This window comes from Poecilia reticulata, chromosome 10 (assembly GCF_904066995.2).
Source record: "Poecilia reticulata chromosome 10, P_reticulata-male-v2, whole genome shotgun sequence".
Classification (NCBI taxonomy): domain Eukaryota; kingdom Metazoa; phylum Chordata; class Actinopteri; order Cyprinodontiformes; family Poeciliidae; genus Poecilia; species Poecilia reticulata.
In genome coordinates, this window is record NC_088839.1 from 27,844,367 (window position 1) to 27,864,375 (window position 20,009).

The window sequence follows — 20,009 nt, forward strand, 5'->3', positions numbered from 1 at the left end:
ATGTATCTGAACTGCCTTGGGGTCTTTCATTGTTTTTCTTTATTTGTTTTTTTTCCCCATCCTTCCATTTGCTCATAATTGTTGTGACTATGTGATTTATATTCAGAGCCAATCTCCTGAGTTCAGCATTTCAAAGAATCACCTTTTTCTACAATTACAGTTCAGTCTTTTGGGATATATCTCTACCAGCTTTGAACGTCCAGAGACTGAAATATTTTCCCCTAACTCTGCTAAAGAGCTCAGTAAGACTGAATGGAGAATGTCTTTGAAAAGCTCATTTTCAGTCTTGTCTCAGATTCCAGCTGAATGCAGGTTATGCAATGCAAGGTTATTTGTAGAGCATAATTGATACACAACATAATTCAAAGTGAGGAAACTAAAAAGAGCACAGATAACAGGAACTACATCCTGTCCGATGTTCAAAAAAATAGCACTATTGTTATCATTGCTTTGCAGCATGAATGTCCTGGGTTTAAATCCTGAGGTGGAGGCGTTTTGCATATGTTTTCTATGCTCTGCCTATATGAGGATGGGTTGTCTCCTGGTACTCTGGGTTCCTCTCACAATCTAACCACTGCAGTTCAGCTAAGCAGAAATCGTTCTATCCCATGGCGGATTTAGATCAGATTATCCTCTGAGATAATAAAATAGTTTATTGCTGCAAAAGAAAAAGTTCCTGTATCAAGTTCAAGTCCAATTTTAGCTCATAGAAGCTGCTTTTTTAGATGTTCTGCTTCAAATACTTTGTTTACAAGCTTATGATTCTTAATCATTTGCCAGTCAATATTACCTTAATCTGATAGATGCTAAGTAACACGACGCAGTCAAAAATTTGGCTGCACCTAACTTCTGTGCCTGTCCACCTATGAAATAAAGATTCGGTGCACCAGTGCAAAAAGCTGAGCTACAGAATCAAACTTATACCTGATGATTCTTTGAGATGTGAGATGGATAAAACTCATGAAACTGGAAAACTCATAATGGGAAGTCATTACACTGCATCACAAAGTTCTACGTCCATTTGTGAAGATCAGGAGAGATGAAAGTTTGGTTGAGTTTTCTCTGCACCTTCCAGCATCTAATGCACTGTATATTTTGGTAGTTAGGACTCCATATGGAGCTATTACAACAAGGAGAGGTGGAGAGGTTGGAGGTCATTGCTCAGTGAAGTCAACACAGAAAATGCACATCTTTCATGTGAGCATCAGTGTGGAGAACAGATCATATTTTCTATGTAACCCAAAATAAACTTTATTCATGTGAGCAAAGGTGTCCACTGCTGCACTGAAATAAGAATGGCTAATCAAGGATGGCAAAATGTATAATCAAAGTCCTTCCAATTTATTGGTCTGATAATTTGACAAAGGGTTTGGCTCTATTTTTCTTTTATCCCATCCTTTTAACTATTTGACCTATCACGTTGTTTTGTTTTGTCCTTTAATGTCCTATAGAGCAGTTGGTATTAATGCATTGTTAATTGATCTGAATATGCAGATATTGTTACTTAAAAAACAACTTTTTCAATGATACAGGCACAGACCTGGTTACCGGCACAACAATTTAGAAGAGTAAATAAAATTATACTGCAATAGTTTCCCTGTCTAAAAATAAAACAATTCACAGAAAAATTTAACAATTAGGTGTAGTTAATCCACATTTCCTAAATATGTTTGTTCTTCCCATTCTCTTTACTGATTCCAAACACTTGACACAAATTTCCATTCTTATTAATCTACCTGGAAATAATTTAATGTTTCACAGATTTGTAAAATCTGATCTGCCTCTTTTATTTTACTTGATTAATCATATAATGCGTTCTTCTTTTTTTTAATAACGTCTGTGCAAAACCCTACAAAATGTGATTTTGACATGTTGGATTTCTAAACACACTACACCTAAAAATAACTGTGGTTCTGATATGACTTGGACAAAAGTGAGAAGCCAGTGGTCTAGTTCACTTTAGATGTTGCTTTGTGTACTCGCTCATCTTCAGGTGAAAAAAAGTTGAAGAATGCAACATATTTACAATTAACATACAAGCTTGTTAAAAAACACAGCAGTACCTTTATAGTATCTCAGAAGTCCATCGCCATCAGTGTGATTTGTTTGAGGGTTTAAACTCAGACTGACTCCATGCGGTGCAGAACCCTAATTTGTTTTCACAGGCTCCGCCCACAAGGAGACAAAAACAAAAAAAAAAATGTTTCTAACTCAAGTAAACTCTTATCAAAGTATAGAAATTAAATAAAAAATAATAATAACACTGGAATAAAAAGAAAACTGTAACCAAAAACAATTTATTAGAAGATGCAAGTTGTGTTGGGTGGGTGTGTGTGGAAAGATGTCGGCAACAACTTTTCTGTAGGAATATGTCCCAGTTCCTCCATCACAAACTGATTACTTAAACCAATAAATATCTACTTACTTTAGGAAAGATCAGTAAAAGAGAAGCTGATTCCTGACCTTTGAAGATTGTGCCTCACATTCATGCTTGCTACTCAATCACATGTACAAATAGACATGTCATAATTATAATTTAATCGTGTTCTCTTTATCTTATTGCAATTAATATAGCAAATAAAATAATTAAAAAATCACATTGGCATGAATATTATCTGGGTTTATCACCCTTTTAACACAATTCTTTAATTACAACTTGGTACTTTTTTCATTGCATTTATGTGACCCATAAAACAACTGCTGGCATTATCTATGTCCCTCCCAACAAAAGCCCTCATTCGCTTTCAAAGGTGTCGTCCGTTTGCCTTGGTGAAGTCTCCACTGGACTGAATCATAAAACAAACAGCCTCAGAAACAGTCACAGCTTTTATTGTTTTTGAGAAGCTTGTTAGTGACTAATTAAGCTCATTAGAATGAGATAAACAGAAATAATATCAGTGTTTGACCTATTGGATGAGACACAAATCAAACAAAGAATTACATTACAATAGTGCTGGGAAAAAAACTTGAAATATAGTTTTGTGTTTTACACTTAGCTTTTTAGAAGAAAAAACTTGGTATCTAGATATACAGTTTTTAACAATTAACTCTATTGAAGTAAACTAATTGTGCTTTTGAAATTTTTTTATTACCTTTGTACATTTCTCTTTATTTATGAACATTTGAATGTTTTCTTTAATTGATGTATATAATAAATATTTAGCTCAATATTTTTTAACTGTGTAATTTCAGAGTGGAGATCAAATGTTGAAAAATAAACTGCTGTTCATTTTAATTTAGAAAACTGGAATAAAGATATGAAAAGACAAGTGCACACTGCACAGATACATTGATATCTAACCTCAAGATATTAAGCTTGAGGTTATAATTAAGCTGCTACATTCAGATCTCAATGTGAACGTAGCGTTTTATAGGTGAGAAAAAAGTTTACTTTGAAGAGATAAATATAAAAACAAAAAAACCTGCATGCATTCAGACTTTAAACATTTGTAAGTAACTGTCCTGCTCTAACTTATTTCTTTTAGTTTACACTTCACCTTCTCCCTTTCCCCTCTTACTCTTTACAAGAGTCTGAAAAAAGAAGCTGACATCATTTTGCATGAGCTTGAAGCCAATAAAGTTCATGTTGAACCCAAATAGGTGAAGCAGAAGGACAAAAAACATGTTTCTGTCACAATAATCAACCTCGTGAAGAAGTGACTTCATATTTTACCGCCTGATGCTGACATGCTTCAGCAGCGAATGCTCAAAGTTAGTTTTTCTTTCTAGCCTAATGAGACACATGCTTCAGCAGTGCAGACAACTCCAACACACAGAGACAATGGTGATGTTGATAAGCAGATGCTTTATGTGTTGCGTTGTGGTGCATCAGGCTTCATAGAGAAATAAGTGGCTGGTTATAGATACTTTAAATGCAATCAGCAGCCAAGTCTCTATTTGGATTTGATTATCTGCATGAGGCAGATGATTCATATCATCCAGCTCAGACGTCAGTGCAGCCAAAATGCTTTTAGTCGCACTGCACAATTTCTTATGCAAATGCACTTTCTGTAATCTGACAGTCCGGAACAGCTCACAACCAGCTGTAGCTATGAGATGAATGTGTAGCTGCTGGTTTATCACCTCATTTTTCAAAATGTGTATATATATATATATATATATATATATATATATATATATATATATATATATATATATATATATATATATATATATATATATATATGTCCATCTGTTGGATTTCTGCTAATATATTTTTAAAGCAGCAAGCCTGTCAACACACATGGAAGTTTGTTCCGTTTTCTGAACAGAGCAGGCTAGCTTTTTCTTTTTGTTTCATCTTCACACCTTCATCTCAGCTGCCAAGCTGATCTGGCTCTGAGAGGACAAAGGTCAGATGTTTCTTTACAAACATTGGTCACGTAGGTTTTGTTCTGTTTCTTTTGTGCATGTCTTACATTCCCTCTGCTTACATTCCCTCCCTCTGCCCTCTATTGCTTGGTTTTGTAATTACAAACTCAGATGTGCTGCACAAAACAAATCTCTCACTTTCTAATCATATATATATATATATATTAGTTGTTTTATATTTTTCTGCCTGACAGCTGTTAGCTTTTCTCTGAAGAAAGTAATGTAAACTGCCACCAAGTGGAATAAATGCTGGCTAACTACTCAGTTCTTGTACATCAAATTTATGTTTTAGATTATTAAATAATAATGTTCAAAAATTATTGTTTTTAAGAGTTTTAAATATTTATCTAAAGTTTGATTCAAGTAAATATCCAAAAAATGTAATGTATATTCCCTAAGAAACGTTGGTTTGCCTTAAAACCAACGTGACTTATATTACATCGCAAAATGTGTTTGTTACATTGAAAATAACATACATGCATGCGGTGTACTCTATATGTCAAAAATTGAAGTTGTTGTTGTTTAAGCCAGTTTATTTTTCCAAATTTCTGTCACATCAGTGCTAGAAAAAAAGTCACATTCTTTTTTTTATTTTTAGATGGATTTGGCGAAAAGGAGATTGTGACTCAGAGTGAGAGGAGGAGGCTTTTGCTTGTTAGTTGAGGTCATTTTTTTCTATCTCTCAGGGATGAATCGTAGGTGGGACAACGAACTGGCCTTGGGCTTCCTCTCCTTCCATCATCCAGCAGACATCACTGATCAACATTTTGACAAAACTTGACAGAGTATTATTTGTCATTGGGTTGAAATGTTAATCTTAAACTACTGTTTGGCCTAAAGGAGGAGATAATTTTGTCGCATATAACATGACAAAATGTTGCATGTTATTAGATTTAGGCTCTTGTACTAAATTTACATTCATGTGCAACCGATTAAATTAAGATGTTCAGCCATGCATTGTAGATACAGTTTAGTTTTTATTTTATTAGTTTCCTGAAAAAATAATACAAACAAATAGTCGGAGGGAGTTAGAGAGGATAACACAGATCAGATCTGTTCAAACCATAAAATATGTTGGATGGAGATGAAGATTGGACAGATGCCAGGAAGAAACTGGGACTAATGAGCCAGAGACGGGTTCAACAGTTTATGATGAGAGGGAGGGAACCTTTCTTTCACCTTTTCTTTTTCCTGACCTGCACAGATCTTGCTTTTATCTTATAATACCTCTGGATAGACACGAGGATGTTCACTTAATTTTCAAGTAAGAAAGATGTTTTCTCATGACTTTTATGACTCTTACCACCAGACCTTCAAAAGAAAGCTACAACAATGTAATCAAGTAAAAATACTAAAACAAAGGATTCAAACCAGAATCCATATGATAAAGTCTTTAAGTTGTTCCTCATTACTAAAGTCTCCTCTTTCCCTGCATTGCTTAATCAGTATTCTCTTAGCATGTTTGGCATAGGGTTAAATGTATAATGCTTTTTTTTTTTTTGAAGTCTAAGACACTGTGCCACCTGGTGTTCGGGTAAGGCTGAAATAAAACTGAAGGAGAAACCGCACTGACTTTGATCTGCAAAAGGTGTCAAAGTTCCTGCTGCGCATAAAAAAGGGGAAATGTTAATAAGGTGCTTTTAAATGCATGTAAATGCACTAATGAGCAATGCTATCTTTAATTTAAGCCCGGAGGGAAGTTTGGGGTGATTATAATTACATGTCTAATTAGACATCTTCTTATTAGAGAAACTTTTAATAATGCCACTACTGTTTAGGAAATCTTCTAGTAAGAACTTGTGAAATGTATTTAGCTGAATAATCAAATAATCAAGCCATTAAGTGCAACACCAGAAAACATAGTTTAAGGTGTGAAAAGGTTTACTGGAATTTTTGTTGAACAGACATTCTGTGGAAGCAGCTCTTTTCCAAGGCTTTCATGTCTGTTTCAATATTTGGATGAGAAAGGAAATAAAATATGTATGTTGCATACGGTTCACATTTCTTTTGTTAATACATGTACACTGTGCTGTAAAAAAAATGCTGTTCTCTTTTTGCTTTTTTGTGACAGTTTTTCATGTCATAAAAAGTTGTAAGGTTTTAAATATGAGCAAATCTGTTTAAGACCATGGCATGACTTTTCATAATCCAATTTAAATCTGGACTTTGACTAGGCAACTACACAACTTTTATGAGTTTTGAGCCAAGAACTTCCTGGTGTGCTTTTGATGACTTTTCTACTGCATAACTAGAACCTGGTTGAATTAAAAGGTCACCAACTGATAACCAGAGGTTATATTTCAAAGGTAAACATTTATGATTTTAACCCAGGTCCAACAAAGCACCACACATTTTCATTCCACCATCACCATGTTTGACTGTGAGTATGATGGTTTTTTATTTATTTATTTATTGTTTCTGTAAAGCCACATATGTTTCAAAACTGATGTAAACAGTTTTGAAACATATGTGGTAGTTCAAAACATATTTTCTTTTTTGTCTTGTTACTTAATATTTTTGTAATAAAGTCCTATTTTTATATATTGGTGTCATGTCAAATTAAAATGTTTTTGCAATCTGAATGTGTTTTTTTTATTACTTGTGGCCATAATTGAACCAAACATAAATGGTTAAATATGTTACACTGTAAAATACACAAGTTTCTCTTTTTGAACTGAATTCAGAAAATAATCTAACTTCTTATTAATTTATCTGCTTCATCTACGTGTTGTTTTCTGTACACTGACTAAAAGCAGTATGCTGGCCACATGAGAACAAAATAACAAAAAGTTGCATTTTGTTGCAGATCAACAAAAATCCTATATTTCTTGTGCGCTCAAGATTTGTGTTTAATTGAAAGTTAAAGTTTGCCTCCTTACAAGTGCACAGGTCATTTCAATCAGTAGCGCGTCAGCAGGGACAGCCTCGACCAAATGGATCGTGTTAGTTAAATGTAGTGTGTCGGTGACGGAGACTGCGAGAACGAGTGAGTGCTTCCGTTACTTCAGGGCTGAAGAAAGGAGGAGGGACTTGACCGGAGCGGTTTAATGTCCACTGTGAGTTTACACAAAGCGAAACGGCGTCAACTCCTCCGCAGCCGACTGACCGGACACAATCCGCGGTTCCTTTAAAAACCTTCGAGGTTCCCTCAACTCTCTGCAGGGGTTTCTGCACTCCTCTTTTTACAGAGTGTCCCTGTCTCCAGAGTCCCAACCAGCAGCGCGCTCTTCAGCTCGCCGGCTTTTTGCGCACGGACGTGTCTCCAAATTCCGCCACTGGTCTTTGCTGCGCTGCGCTCCTTCCACTCAGCTGAGCAGTCCCGACCGTCAACTACAGCCTGCGGTTTCTTTCTCTTTTTTTTTGCTCTCTCTGTTACTTATTTGTTGTTTTACTGAAGAGCAGCGGGGTTTTGGCTCATGGGTATTTAGTGTCGTGACATGCTTTCAGGACCCGGCGCCTTCACAGAGAAATGGTGAGTGAACTCCACTTCTTTCTGCCAGGCATTTCTGTGCCCGCTTCCAGTTTGTTTATGTTCTGCGTGAAAGGGTGAACTCTTCAGATAAGCTGTCGCTCACACACTACAGAACGCGTCGCCTCCACCTGTCATGTGCAACCACTTTTAGAGTGTCGGAATTCCCCAAATAAGTGAACATATTAGGAATACAGTAATTTTGATTTATTTTTTTTATACCTCTGTGTTTCACCAGGTCTAATTCAGGGGTTTATAATCCATAAAGATTTGTTTCTTCATTCAGAAGGATTTAGTGGATAATCCCCCATAACGTTGTATGGCGTTTGTTGCCAAGTTTCATTTCACTTTCACTGTAAAATGCACCAAAACAGTTTAAATCTAAATGCACGTTTTCGTACATTTGACCCCTGCACATCCGGGCGGGGTTGTAGCTACCCTTTTAAATCGATCAGTGATCCATTGATAAGGAGGGCTGTGGATAAATGCACGGAGTGAACTGTCACATGCTTCTTGCCTGTTGCAGCAGGAGGCTGTGCGGGAACACCAAATCCTGTAAGTTGAAAAGCCAGTATTTTCAGTTCTGTTAAATGTTTGGATAATGGGTTGGTTAATGTGTCGTTCATTTGGCTGGAATGGTATTACAGGTTTGATCATGACAGGTTACAGTAGGACATACTTCAATTGTCAAGTTTTGATTGCCATGCTGACAGGAAGTGACCAGTGTTTGAATGAAAATAGATGATTTGGACTGTGGAGGTCAATTATTTTTATTTTATTTTTCACATTAGAAGTTATTTTAGGTTTCAGAAATTGAGTATGAAGTTCTGGGATTTTATATTTTGAATTCATCACTCTTTTACAACAGTTTTGTCTTCTCTGTGCTCAAACGTTTTCACAATGACTTGGGCTAAGGCCTGTGATTGCAATCTTTTATGTAATATTTATGGTCTAATCGTGCAGACAATCCATTTTCCATCGATCAAAGGTTGAGGTACAATGTGTCGTTTCGTTGGCTCAGATGTTGATTGGAGGATCACAGTTTTATAATTTACAGTTTACAGTCTGGAGCTTGCCCTTGACAAGCAAGATGAGCTGGAGAGCAGCCAGAGAACTGCAATTTTACACACAAACGACTCCAGGTGTTAGTATAGGGGATAGATTTCCTGAGACGATTTTATTTATGCGATACTGTTGAGAAAAGAACATTTACCACTTTCTACCTTTCCTGCTTGTAGAAACAGCTCTGCATCTGATTGTAAAATTCCCTTAGACACAGTTCAATACAGATCAGCTTCTGTTTTTCTGTTTTCAGATGTGCCTGTGATTGTATTCACTATTTTAACTATTCTTTGCATTTGTGAATTACTAAAGGCATACCGGTACCATGAGCTTCCTATTTTCATTCCTCATCTATAACTTTTATTTATTTATTTATTTATTAATTTATTTATTTTATAATGACATAAATTAAAAATTTTGACATCAAATATATTCTACAAAATAGCAAAAAGTGAAATTTTACCCAGATATTTTTTTGACAGCCTATAAAAAGTAAGTGAAATATTGTGCTCTGCAAAATATTTGAGGCATTTTGTTGCAGTTTTTATGTTTTATGCTGTGCGGTTAACTATGAGCTGACCCACTGGTAATATGTTATATTGCATCCACCTTTGGATCCCTGCTGGGGAATTCTAAGCAGTGATGGAAAGTACAGTGCTGTGTATAGTGGCTGTTTGTTTCTGGGGGGATGGTGCCAAAGGGTCGCACTCAGAAAACCAACAGATGCATCTCCAGTGGCAAAACCTTTGTTGGCTTGTTTTTGGTTAGGTAATGTTTGTGATTCACAATTACAAATAAACCTAAGCTTGTTGAAAATATAGATGAAGTTGTAGTTGGCATAAAACTGTCATTTTTATTCATCAACTATTCTTCATGCATTATTTTTTTCCTGTCCTTTAAGGTTTTCTCAGGTTGTCCACTAGAGGGCATATAATTGTATATAAACTGCATTTCTAAGCAGGAACTTTGTTGGAAATAGACAGTTTTTTTTGAATGAGCAAGCGTTTAGGCAATGTCTGCTACAGGAGATTCAAGGATTTCTCAAACATGCATGAATCAAAGCAACACTCCAGGTGTGTTTTTGATGAGGGAACAACATTATAACATCATATCAAGTTCAAAAAGTCTTTGCCCCCTTCGGTCCTGTGGGAGTATGATCCATGAACCTGAAACCTAGCAACTGACATGTTTTATTACATTGTGGACACCATTGGTTCTTCCAGTGGTGGTTGAGGACGTTGTTCAAGCTCAAAGTCTTCATTGACAAAGTCAACAATAAGGCCTTGCCTTCATGACCCTAAACAGTAGTAACAACTCAGCCTTATCCTACTTATCTACAAGTGGTAAATTACATAACATGATGGCAGGTTTTGCCAAGATTGTATCGGTTAAAATGACAAAATTATAAATTTAGTACCCAAAAAGAACAATGAAGCAGTTTTAAAGCCAATAATTGAGTGTCTAAAATTGATCTACTTGGATTAACATATTTCAGATAATTATTTTGGCTCTCTTCATGTAATGCTGAAATGCATGTGCACTTTAATACATATCTACTGATCCACCTGTTATTCCACCTTATTTTGATTCATCTGCAAAGTAAATAAATTCAATTCAATTAGTGGATAGCCCCAAAGAGCTGCAGTATGTGTGTGTATGCACATGTTTGTGTGTGTGTGTGTGTTTGATAATGAAAAAATGTCTAGAGTGCATATCAGCATTCAGGCTGCATATCAGTCTGAATGCTGATATGCAGTTTTTCTTATCTTATTTTTATCAACATGCAAGATTTAAGTTGGATTGATTTGCTCTTTATACTAAAATGCACATTGTCTGTCTGGAATCAGAATGCAGCAACATGGTTTAACCAGCCTGTGTTACCATGTTGTTGTATAGACCTGTCAATATAGGAAGCAAATGGAGAACTTTTGATGCTAAGTGGTTTGGTAACACGCAGTCTGGTACACATTGTACAGAACAACAAGAAACTTTGATTGCAGGGCAGAAAGTCCAGAATGTCAGTTAATGTGCTGACACTCAGTAGTTTGTCATTACATACATGAAGGGGCAGAATAAGTCTGCATGCGGGGTGGATGATGTAAATATGAAGCTGACGAGGCTGGAGGGAGCCACAACACCACTGCAGATGGTGACTGATGGTGGTGGACTTTAGGCAATGATGCTCCTACTATGTTTTGATAATTACTTTACATTGATGAAGATTTTCTTACATGCATCATGCCAACCTGATATTTGATTTGCGTGAATTATCAAGTTCTGCCATCTTTTGCTTAGTCGTCTACAAGCTTCTGGCATCAATCTGACTAAAAGTTTTACCACTTTTCTCGGCAGAATTTGAGTTCATTTTATTTGTTAGGTTTTCTGGCATAGACCTCAACACGTTTTAAATGGGGTGGGGCTTCATGAAGGTTATTCCAGAAGCTTAGGGTGCATTTACTGTATCCATTTCAAAACCACTTTAGGTGTGTTTGAGATCATTGTGAGCTGTATTAAATCAGCTCTGCTTCTGCTTGGCCTTCTGTGAATTGACCAACTGCGTCTGCAGTCACAATTTCTTACATAATAAGAGTCTGTTTAACCTGAACTTGTTTTTGGTTTTTAGATATGCTGCTTCTTTTCCTTATTGGTCCCTTGTTTAAGGACTTTTACACTATAAGGAAGGTTTCAGTAGGAATACATGAACAGTTTGTTATTTTTCTGATAGATTTTTTGGGGTCAATTTGACAGACTTGCGACCAGCACAGCAGTAATGGTAACAGAAGAAGAGTCTGTCTCAGTATACTGTCTCATTATACAAAATACTAGCATTGTACACAGTCTTAACGGCATGCATTTAAAGTGCTAGTAGTACATTAAGAAATGGTAGTTATTTCTTGTGCTGAAAATTGGGGTTTTGAGCAATTGTCTTTTCACATCAAGCCCCTCCTGGGACATTTCTCCTGTAACTCAATTTTTTGGAGTGCACAGATAAAAACTTAATTTGACTTTCTTAGATGTTTGCAGGAATGGGTGGGTTGAACTGTCATCACAAAAGACTGATAAAAGTAGTCTTGATTCCAGTTCTTTTATTGTTCAGTTTGACAGTGAGCTCATGTTTGTTGCCTCCAGTGTGGGTGGGTGGCACCGTTTCTGTCTCTTTCACGGTTTCATTTTAAACTCTGCCACAAACTTTCAAGTCAAGGAGACGTCTCGTTTTAGCAAACTTGTGAGGGAAAAATCCTCCAGTGAAAAGGAAAATGCCTTTTTGTTATTAGATTTTGACAACTAATTTTGTAATAATTTGTTTTCTGACAGTTTTGCTGTGGAGGGTGAGGCCCTTAAATGATCAAAGGTTGTGGTCTATTGCTGAATTATCAATGATTTTCTGTGCCAATCATTCTGTGACAAACATGACTCACCCACATCCATATAAGCTCCTGCAGTCTTAGCTTTAGCTTGAACCACATTTTTGTTGACTGATTTCAATATTTTTGCTTTGTTATTGTTGGTGGTGACAGTGATAGGAGCTCGTCCCCCAATCGGTGGGTTGCTGGTTTGAATCCTTGCTCCATCTGCCTCAGTTGCTGTGTCCGTGGCAGACACTTCACCGGCCTTGTCTGCTGGTGGTGGTCAGATGCCCTGGTGGCGCCGCTACATGCCAACCTCACCCTGATATGAAGCAGGGGTCTGTCATACTGCCTCAGGGCAGCTGTGGCTACTATCCAGTAGCTTACTACCTGCAATGTATGAATATGTGAATGACTGAATGTAGTGTGAAGCACTTTGGAATCCTCTGGACTTGAAAGAGTTAAACTATTACAGCCCATTTATCATTTGTTGTTGCTTATTTAGCTCCAAAATGGAGATATAAATCATTTGGGGCTTGAATTTTAAATGCATCGTGGAGGAAAGACACTGATATGAGCCAGGGGTCAGTTGCTTATTCTGGTGGAAACGCATAAACATTTGCACAGGATCAATAGTGACTTTCTTTGCTTTCCATAATGTCTTAACTGTCATTCTATGTTTCTGTGGCTGTGTTTGTAACACATCTGGTACTACATCTGCTGTGTCCCAAGGAGCTACTCTGGTTAATTTACTGTATTAAACTCACAATCAACTGCAGTGTCTGCACTTTGATAAAATGCATTTTCAGCACCTGCCAGGATGTAATTGGCACGACCCATAGAGGTGACCGGACAAGAATATGATGGGGATGGGAGTTTTGTGATCAGACATTTGAGCAAATTTTCTGTAGCTCCCATCCCAGGTATAAGTTTATGAAATTCAGGGTTCTCTTAAATGCACATTCTGTGAGGGCTTAAGGTGAAAACTCAACAAAATCTCAACCTTAAACTATTCTGCACTTCAAGATCTGTAATAATTATTAACACAATCTAAACGAGCAACTTTACACTTTATTTTGATGAGTCAAAGTGAAGTGGTACAATCAACAAAAATCCAATATAACATAAAGATCATCACCAACAGAATGAAGCTTGTAAGTGTATTGGCATTTAAAGTCCAATCTAAAAAATAAACATTTTACTGCTTGGAACGAAAATACACTTTGGTCCTCAGTAGGGGCAATTGATTTTAAATACACGTGAAAACAGAATATACCTTATTCTTACCCAATACAGTGGCGTGGCTTAAAATATTTTATTGGGGGCATTTTCATATTTTTTTTAAAGTGACAACCCAATATTAAATTGTTCAAAAATAAAATAATAAACTAATATTTCAAATGATTTGAGTTGTTGTTTTTTTGCCAATCTTGTACAATTCAGCTCCTTTATTCATTTATATAGAGAATGAGACATATGTTTTTATCTTGTTTTAAGGGAAATTGAGCAAAAAAACTAAAAAAAAGTTGGAATGAACTTAGTAGAAGTTTAGTTTCTGTGTTGGCTGCTCTTTCTTGAAATATGACAGAATAGAGAGGATTGGCTTCACAGTAGCAAATGTAGCATACAATCCTTTCTGTGCCATTGTCTGAGTGACCATTATTATCGCTCCAATCGCCAAGAGTGCGGTTATTTCCTAGAGCAGCGAAAGGTGGATGCTCATGGCAAAACAATAATGCGTCTCACCAGGGAGCAAGGAGGCTGCAGAGACATTCCCATTAAGCCTAGCAGTCCCGGTTTAGGAGTCTGTCAGAAGCATTGCAGATATGAGAGAAATGAGACCAATATAGGCTCCAACGCAACCCATGAAGGGATTGATTCTACTCTCCAGGCTGTTCGGTTTCCTCTTGCTGGAAAGTTCAAAGATTTTTGCCATATTTCTGTTGTCGTTTGTCTTTCTAATGATGTGGTGATGAACATGCATCATACTAACAGCAAACTTCTAGCAGTAGTGAAAAAGTTGAGTAAGGATATTCCCTGAAACTTAAGTAAAATATGATTAATACTTCTGTGGAATTATGAATGCATACAAACATGCAAGCCATATAATTTAGATTAACATCAACAAGGCAGCTGGAGTTTTCCTCCCACTTTTGCACATCATTTGTTTAATTTGATTAGATTGCTGGAAAAATTGTGTTTGCTCATTAGACTAGTCCTTGTAGTTCTGATTATCTTTGCCTGTAATGCACTGACAATGTACTTATACTCTTATCAACCATTTATCATTTTGCTGTAGAGAAACACATTATGAAAGCAACTAAATGCATCAGAAATGTAGAACACTTAAAATAACAGAAAATGTTGTCAAGCGTACTTAATTAACAGGATTTTATTGGAATATTGTTTAGAATGGATAAATAATAATAGTTTTTCTTGGAAGTATTTCTCCAGAATCTTTTCAGATTTCAACAAGTATTTTGAGTAAAATGCAAACATAAAAGACAATCCTGACTTTTTCTTAAAAATCACCCAAGTCATTATTTTTTACTGGCTTTCTTGTATTTAAAGAATACCACATGAAATGGGACATGAGTTTAATTTAAGCACTTTTTAAAAGTATAACACTCTTCATAAAAAAAAAAAAACACATTCATGATACAACAAGTTGCAATGTTGTATCTGGACTGATCAACAAGCACCAATGATGTCTCCTTTCCGAGTACTTTTCCCTGGAATAATTATACCAATAATGTAAAGCCTGCTCAGCATTGGTATCAGGTGGATGTAAGACAATTTGCATGCACGATAAGTAAAAGACTTTTGGAGGGCAGTCATGTAACAAGAAGAAAAGCAGAACAGTCACCTCTAATGCAAACATCAAAGGCAGACTGAAAATCTGCAAAAGGTACAAAGACTGGTAGAAAACTGGTGCAAATTCATTTTTAACATAGAATCCTTAATCTGATTGTTTGGTACATCTGAAAATGTATAAACTTCTCATGAACACATGAAACATTTGATTAAAAGATTACAAAAGTGACAGAAAAGGTTTTTTGTAAAAACCTAAAGGATCCAAAATGCTAAAAATAGTAAACACAATATGCACAATACATCACTTAACCCAGATAAAACATTAAGATGGTGCACAGTAGTGAGTGAAACACTTGGCCAGATTCCCACGATCACCAAATTGTTACGTGGCTGAACATCTCTGATGTGTTTTTGAGAAGATAAGTAACCGCTTCCTCTTCCTATCATCTCTGAAATAGCTTGAATATGTTATGCTTGATGAAAAGATTTAAACGCCCTGGAGCCACTGGCCAAAATCACAACTCAATCAAACCGAGAACATCATTTAAACGCGTCATTTGAGGATTTGTAAATGTGCTAAATCGATTTTGCCAAGATTTAGCTTGAGATACTAGCGGTAATCTTCTGTTTAGAGTAACAAACACGTTCAGTACAGCTTCACATGCAGAGGATGCGATTTGCATGTTGTTGAGCCAAGTCAAAATGTTAAACTCTCTCCCTGGTCCTCTGTTGTCTGTGCTGGAGCAGCTGAATAGGGGTAATTAGCTCTATTCATTGGCTGTCAGATTGGCCTCTGTATGGAGCCTCAATGAGCCACACTCAATGTCTGGTATGACGAAAATGAATCAAAGCTCCACAACATAATGCATTAGAAAAAAACAGCAGAAAATTAAGATGGATTTTTTTCTTTTTTATGTAGCTCCTTTTCAAGGCATAACTGGGACTTTAAGTCACAGAAATATAAACAGAACATGTCAGAAAACCTTTATGTCCTGCGTGGAGCCACTTAAAGCCATTATATATTCTTTGGAGCACTTTGGATGAAATGTGTGAAGTGTAGGTGAGCCACTACAACACACTTCAAAAGCTGCATATAAGCTGAAACAGACACTTTTTATAAACATACCTCCTGACATATTTTTATAAATGTTTTCAAAACTAATGTATACAGATGGGACTTAAATGGCCTAGACATAAATGATAAAAGTAATATATCTTATGCTCTAATACTTGCAACATGTAAACACTGTCATCAAGTAGTCCAGCTTTATGCTGGAACATCTGTTCCAACGCATGGATGATCTGGGTTATAACTGCTTGAATTATCATCAGAAGTGAAATGGAAGAATGCAGATGTTCACTGTAGAAAGCTCTCATTCAGTTTTATTGTGCTGGACTGAAAGAAATATGCAAAACGTATATCATTAAAATATAATAGCATAGGCTTGTTTGGAACGTGGTATTTATTGGCTGCTATTTTTCAGCTACCGTATACAATGCTGTCAAAAAGGTATTTGTTCCGTTACAAATGTTTTCATTTTCATTTCGTCACAAAATCTTTTTAGGTCATCTAACAAATCGTGATCAGTCAAGGGTTAGGAAAAACAAACGACAGTTTTCAAATGATGAATACACTTAGTACGGGAAAAATGCTACCAAACCATTTTATTTATTTTTCTGCGGTTAGTGGCAATAGCAGCTATAAAGCCTTTGAGTGTTTCTGGTATACCCATAGGCGTAGGAAGTGGGGGGAACGGGGGGACATGTCCCCCCCCCCCCCAAATAAGCTAAATTATTTTATTATGAGAGGAGCAGATCAGGCATAGGAGAGCCAGGTGGAGTTTCAGAGTGTGAAGATATAAAAATTATATTAATTAATTATATAAGAAATTATATAATTTCTTATATTACATGAGACAATAAGAAAAGTGCTTGAGGAGAGGTTTAAAAATAAATTAGTGAAATTTTTTGCTACAAAGTAAATAGAGTTGAGATGTATAATAATGTATACATCTGAAAATGAAGTCGTTTAAATTCTCATTCTGTATGATAAAAACATACTTTTTATATTTAGTTCATATTCTGATCCTGTAAATTACGGTAGTGTCTGTTGTAAATTCATGAATCCAGTTGCAAGATGCTAGCAGGGAAAGTGTACATGGAATGACATAACCAAGTGGCAGGCATAGTGTACAGGAACATCTGCAGAATATGGACTGGGAGATCAAAGTGGGGAACACCCCCAAAAGTGGTGGAGAATAACCAAGCTAAGATCCTGTGGGACTTCCAGATCCAGACAGACAAAATGGTAATGACAAACCAACCGGACATTGTGGTGGTGGGATAAAAAAGAGGAAAGCCGTTGTGATGGATGTAGCAGTACCAAGTGACTACAACATCAGGAAAAAGGAGCACGAGAAACTGGAGAAATACCAGGGCCTCAGAGAGGAACTGGAAAAGGCCTGGAAGGTGAAGACCACTGTACCATACCATCCCATACCAACTTTATTTATGAAGCACTTTATACACCAATAAATTGATTAAAAACAGAAGAAAACTAACCAGCAGCAGAAGGGTTAAGAATACGACAGAACCGAGCTGCAGTGCATGCTTTAGCTTTAGCACAGGACAGCGTTATCTCAAATAAAACAGGCATATGGTCTGAAAATAATGAGTCACCAATCACTAAATTACAAACTGTTAGAACATAAGATAAAACCAGATCAAGACTGTGACCATGCTCATGGATAGCACCAGTCAGACTGCACAAAATTAAAAGAATCAGTAACATTAAGAAATGACTGAGCCATAGGTGAAGTAGGACAACAGACATGAATATTAAAATCACCAACAATGAGAACTCGGTCATACCTTGGCATGATATCAGCCAGGAAATCAGAAAAGTCATTTATAAAGTTTTTGTTGTACTTCGGTGGCCGATAGACCGCCGCACACAGCACAGTGTGAGAGCTGCTGAGTTCAAATAGGCTGATCTCAAAGCTACTAAACGAGGCCAGAGGCAACTGTTTACAAGTAAAACTGCTTTTAAAAACAGTCACTTTACCTCCACCGGACCCCGACATCCTTGGAGCATTAAAATAGCCGCAGTTCCGCGGTACAAGTTCATTAAAAATGCTGGAGTCACCAAACCACTTGTCCATGATTCTGTTAATAAAACATCCAATCAATAAGAGGAAAAGAAATCCCTAATGACGAAAGTTTTATTTGTCAGCAACCTGGCATTTACCAAACTGATCCTGGCAGAAATCGGCGGGTCTACACCATCAGGTGGCGTCCGGTGCTCCCGGCAAAGAGGCCGCAGGTTGCTAGGATTCACCCTGTGTCTACAGGGCCGAGGAGCGCAGGGACCTGTGGTAGTGCCTGTGGTCATCGGGGCCCTCGGGGCAGTCACCCCCAAACTGGAGCAGTGGCTAAAACAGATCCCAGGATAAAAAAATATAGTGTTTCTCCCGCTCTTTTGAAATATCACTTATTTTACACTAGCAATAATTGTGCAGTTGGTGAATTTTGCAGAAAAGGTTTTTTTTTTTGTCATTAGTGGCTAATATCCTAAACACACATTCAACTCAAAAGTAAAAATCTCGATTTATACTTCGTGGCAGTTCGGTACCAGAAAAAAACCCGCCTATCTCTTAAAACCAAATTAATAACAAGTAGTTTATAAAACAAAAGCTCTTTCGAAATAACGCTTACCTGATTAGATACAAGACATTTACCGTTGGCAACTTACGCTAAAGTAAATATCTGAAGTTCACTTCGTGGCTCTTGGTTACCAGTAAACACACTCATCTCTTAGCAACAGATTTGCAACAAAAATTGTTATTGTTCAAAAAACATAGGATTTCTTCTGCTCTCTCTCAGATGTTTACTTTAAGGAACTTTGTGGAACTTGGTTACCAGAAAACGCGATCATCTCTAAGCAACAGATTAACAGCATAGCAACAAAAATTCTTATTGATAAAAAAAATAATGTTTCTTCCGCTCTTTTGAAATACACCTTATTATACACTAACAAGTATTGTGCACTTGGTGAATTTTGCAGAAAAGGTTTTTTTTTTTGTCATTTGCGGCTAATGTACTAAACACACATTCAACTCAAAAGTAAAAATCTCGATTTATACTTCGTAGCAGTTCGTTACCAGAAAAAACCCCGCTAATCTCTTAAAACCAAATTAATAACAAGTAGTTTATAAAACAAAAGCTCTTTCGAAATAACGCTTACCTGATTAGATACAAGACATTTACCGTTGGCAAATTACGCTAAAGTAAAACTCTGAAGTTCACTTCGTGGCTCTTGGTTACCAGTAAACACACTCATCTCTTAGCAACAAAAATGGTTATTGTTCAAAAAACATAAAATTTGTTCTGCTCTTTTGAATTGGAGTGGAGCGGCAACGTGAGAAGGATGGAAAAAAGAGAGCAAGGAAAAGCCAAAAACTGGACACATTTTGTTCGTTGTCTTGGAGATGAAGCGGAGTTTTTTGTTGGCAGCGATTCAGACCCGCCAAAACTGCCAGTCCAGCCAGGGAGCCAGGGTAGTTACAGGTAGCAACTCTAATGTTAATCACAATGTGTGAGTTAACTGATTATAAACTGTACCAGCCCCAAGGTTTATAGTTAAGGTTTACATTGGAGCCGCCTGGGAGAGCGGCGCGCGTGATCCGCATCGAGTTGCAAAGATCCAGAGATGCACGAGGCGCTGCGACATGCTGCGCATGCGCCGGCGTCAGCTCGTGCCGCTGCGTGTCCGCTTCAACGCGCACAATGAACCGAGCTCCGTGCTCATGATAAATTAAAACAAATTCAATAATTTCCATTGGCATGATTTATCACTTCTCTTTATATTTCTCTTTCTTTCTACAAAAAACTGTATGATAAAAACTTTCAGATTGGTGCTTTGGTCTCAGCTAAACCTTTGTTTGAAG

At 36.8% G+C, this 20,009-nt stretch overlaps 1 protein-coding gene and 1 long non-coding RNA gene across 4 annotated transcripts in view; one reads left to right on the plus strand and one right to left on the minus strand.

Moving 5' to 3' along the window:
* The first annotated feature begins 7,126 nt into the window (after positions 1-7,126).
* The window catches only part of htr4 (5-hydroxytryptamine receptor 4), a 146,600-nt gene continuing 133,717 nt past the window's right edge, over positions 7,127-20,009 (plus strand). Inside the window, exon 1 of one of the 2 annotated variants that reach the window (XM_008420849.3) lies at positions 7,127-7,843. The gene's annotated coding sequence lies outside the window, so the exon portion shown is untranslated. The remainder of the gene's footprint in view (positions 7,844-20,009) is intronic. The other variant, XM_008420850.3, reaches the window with a different exon arrangement.
* LOC145553144 (uncharacterized) lies at positions 18,267-19,913 on the minus strand. Of its 2 annotated transcripts, none has more exons than XR_014089384.1 (2): positions 19,307-19,913; positions 18,267-18,494 (listed from the first exon to the last, which is right to left on the minus strand). It is a non-coding gene; the product is annotated as an uncharacterized LOC145553144 (long non-coding RNA). The 2 variants fall into 2 exon arrangements; XR_014089383.1 differs by lacking the exon at positions 19,307-19,913 and adding an exon at positions 18,778-19,300.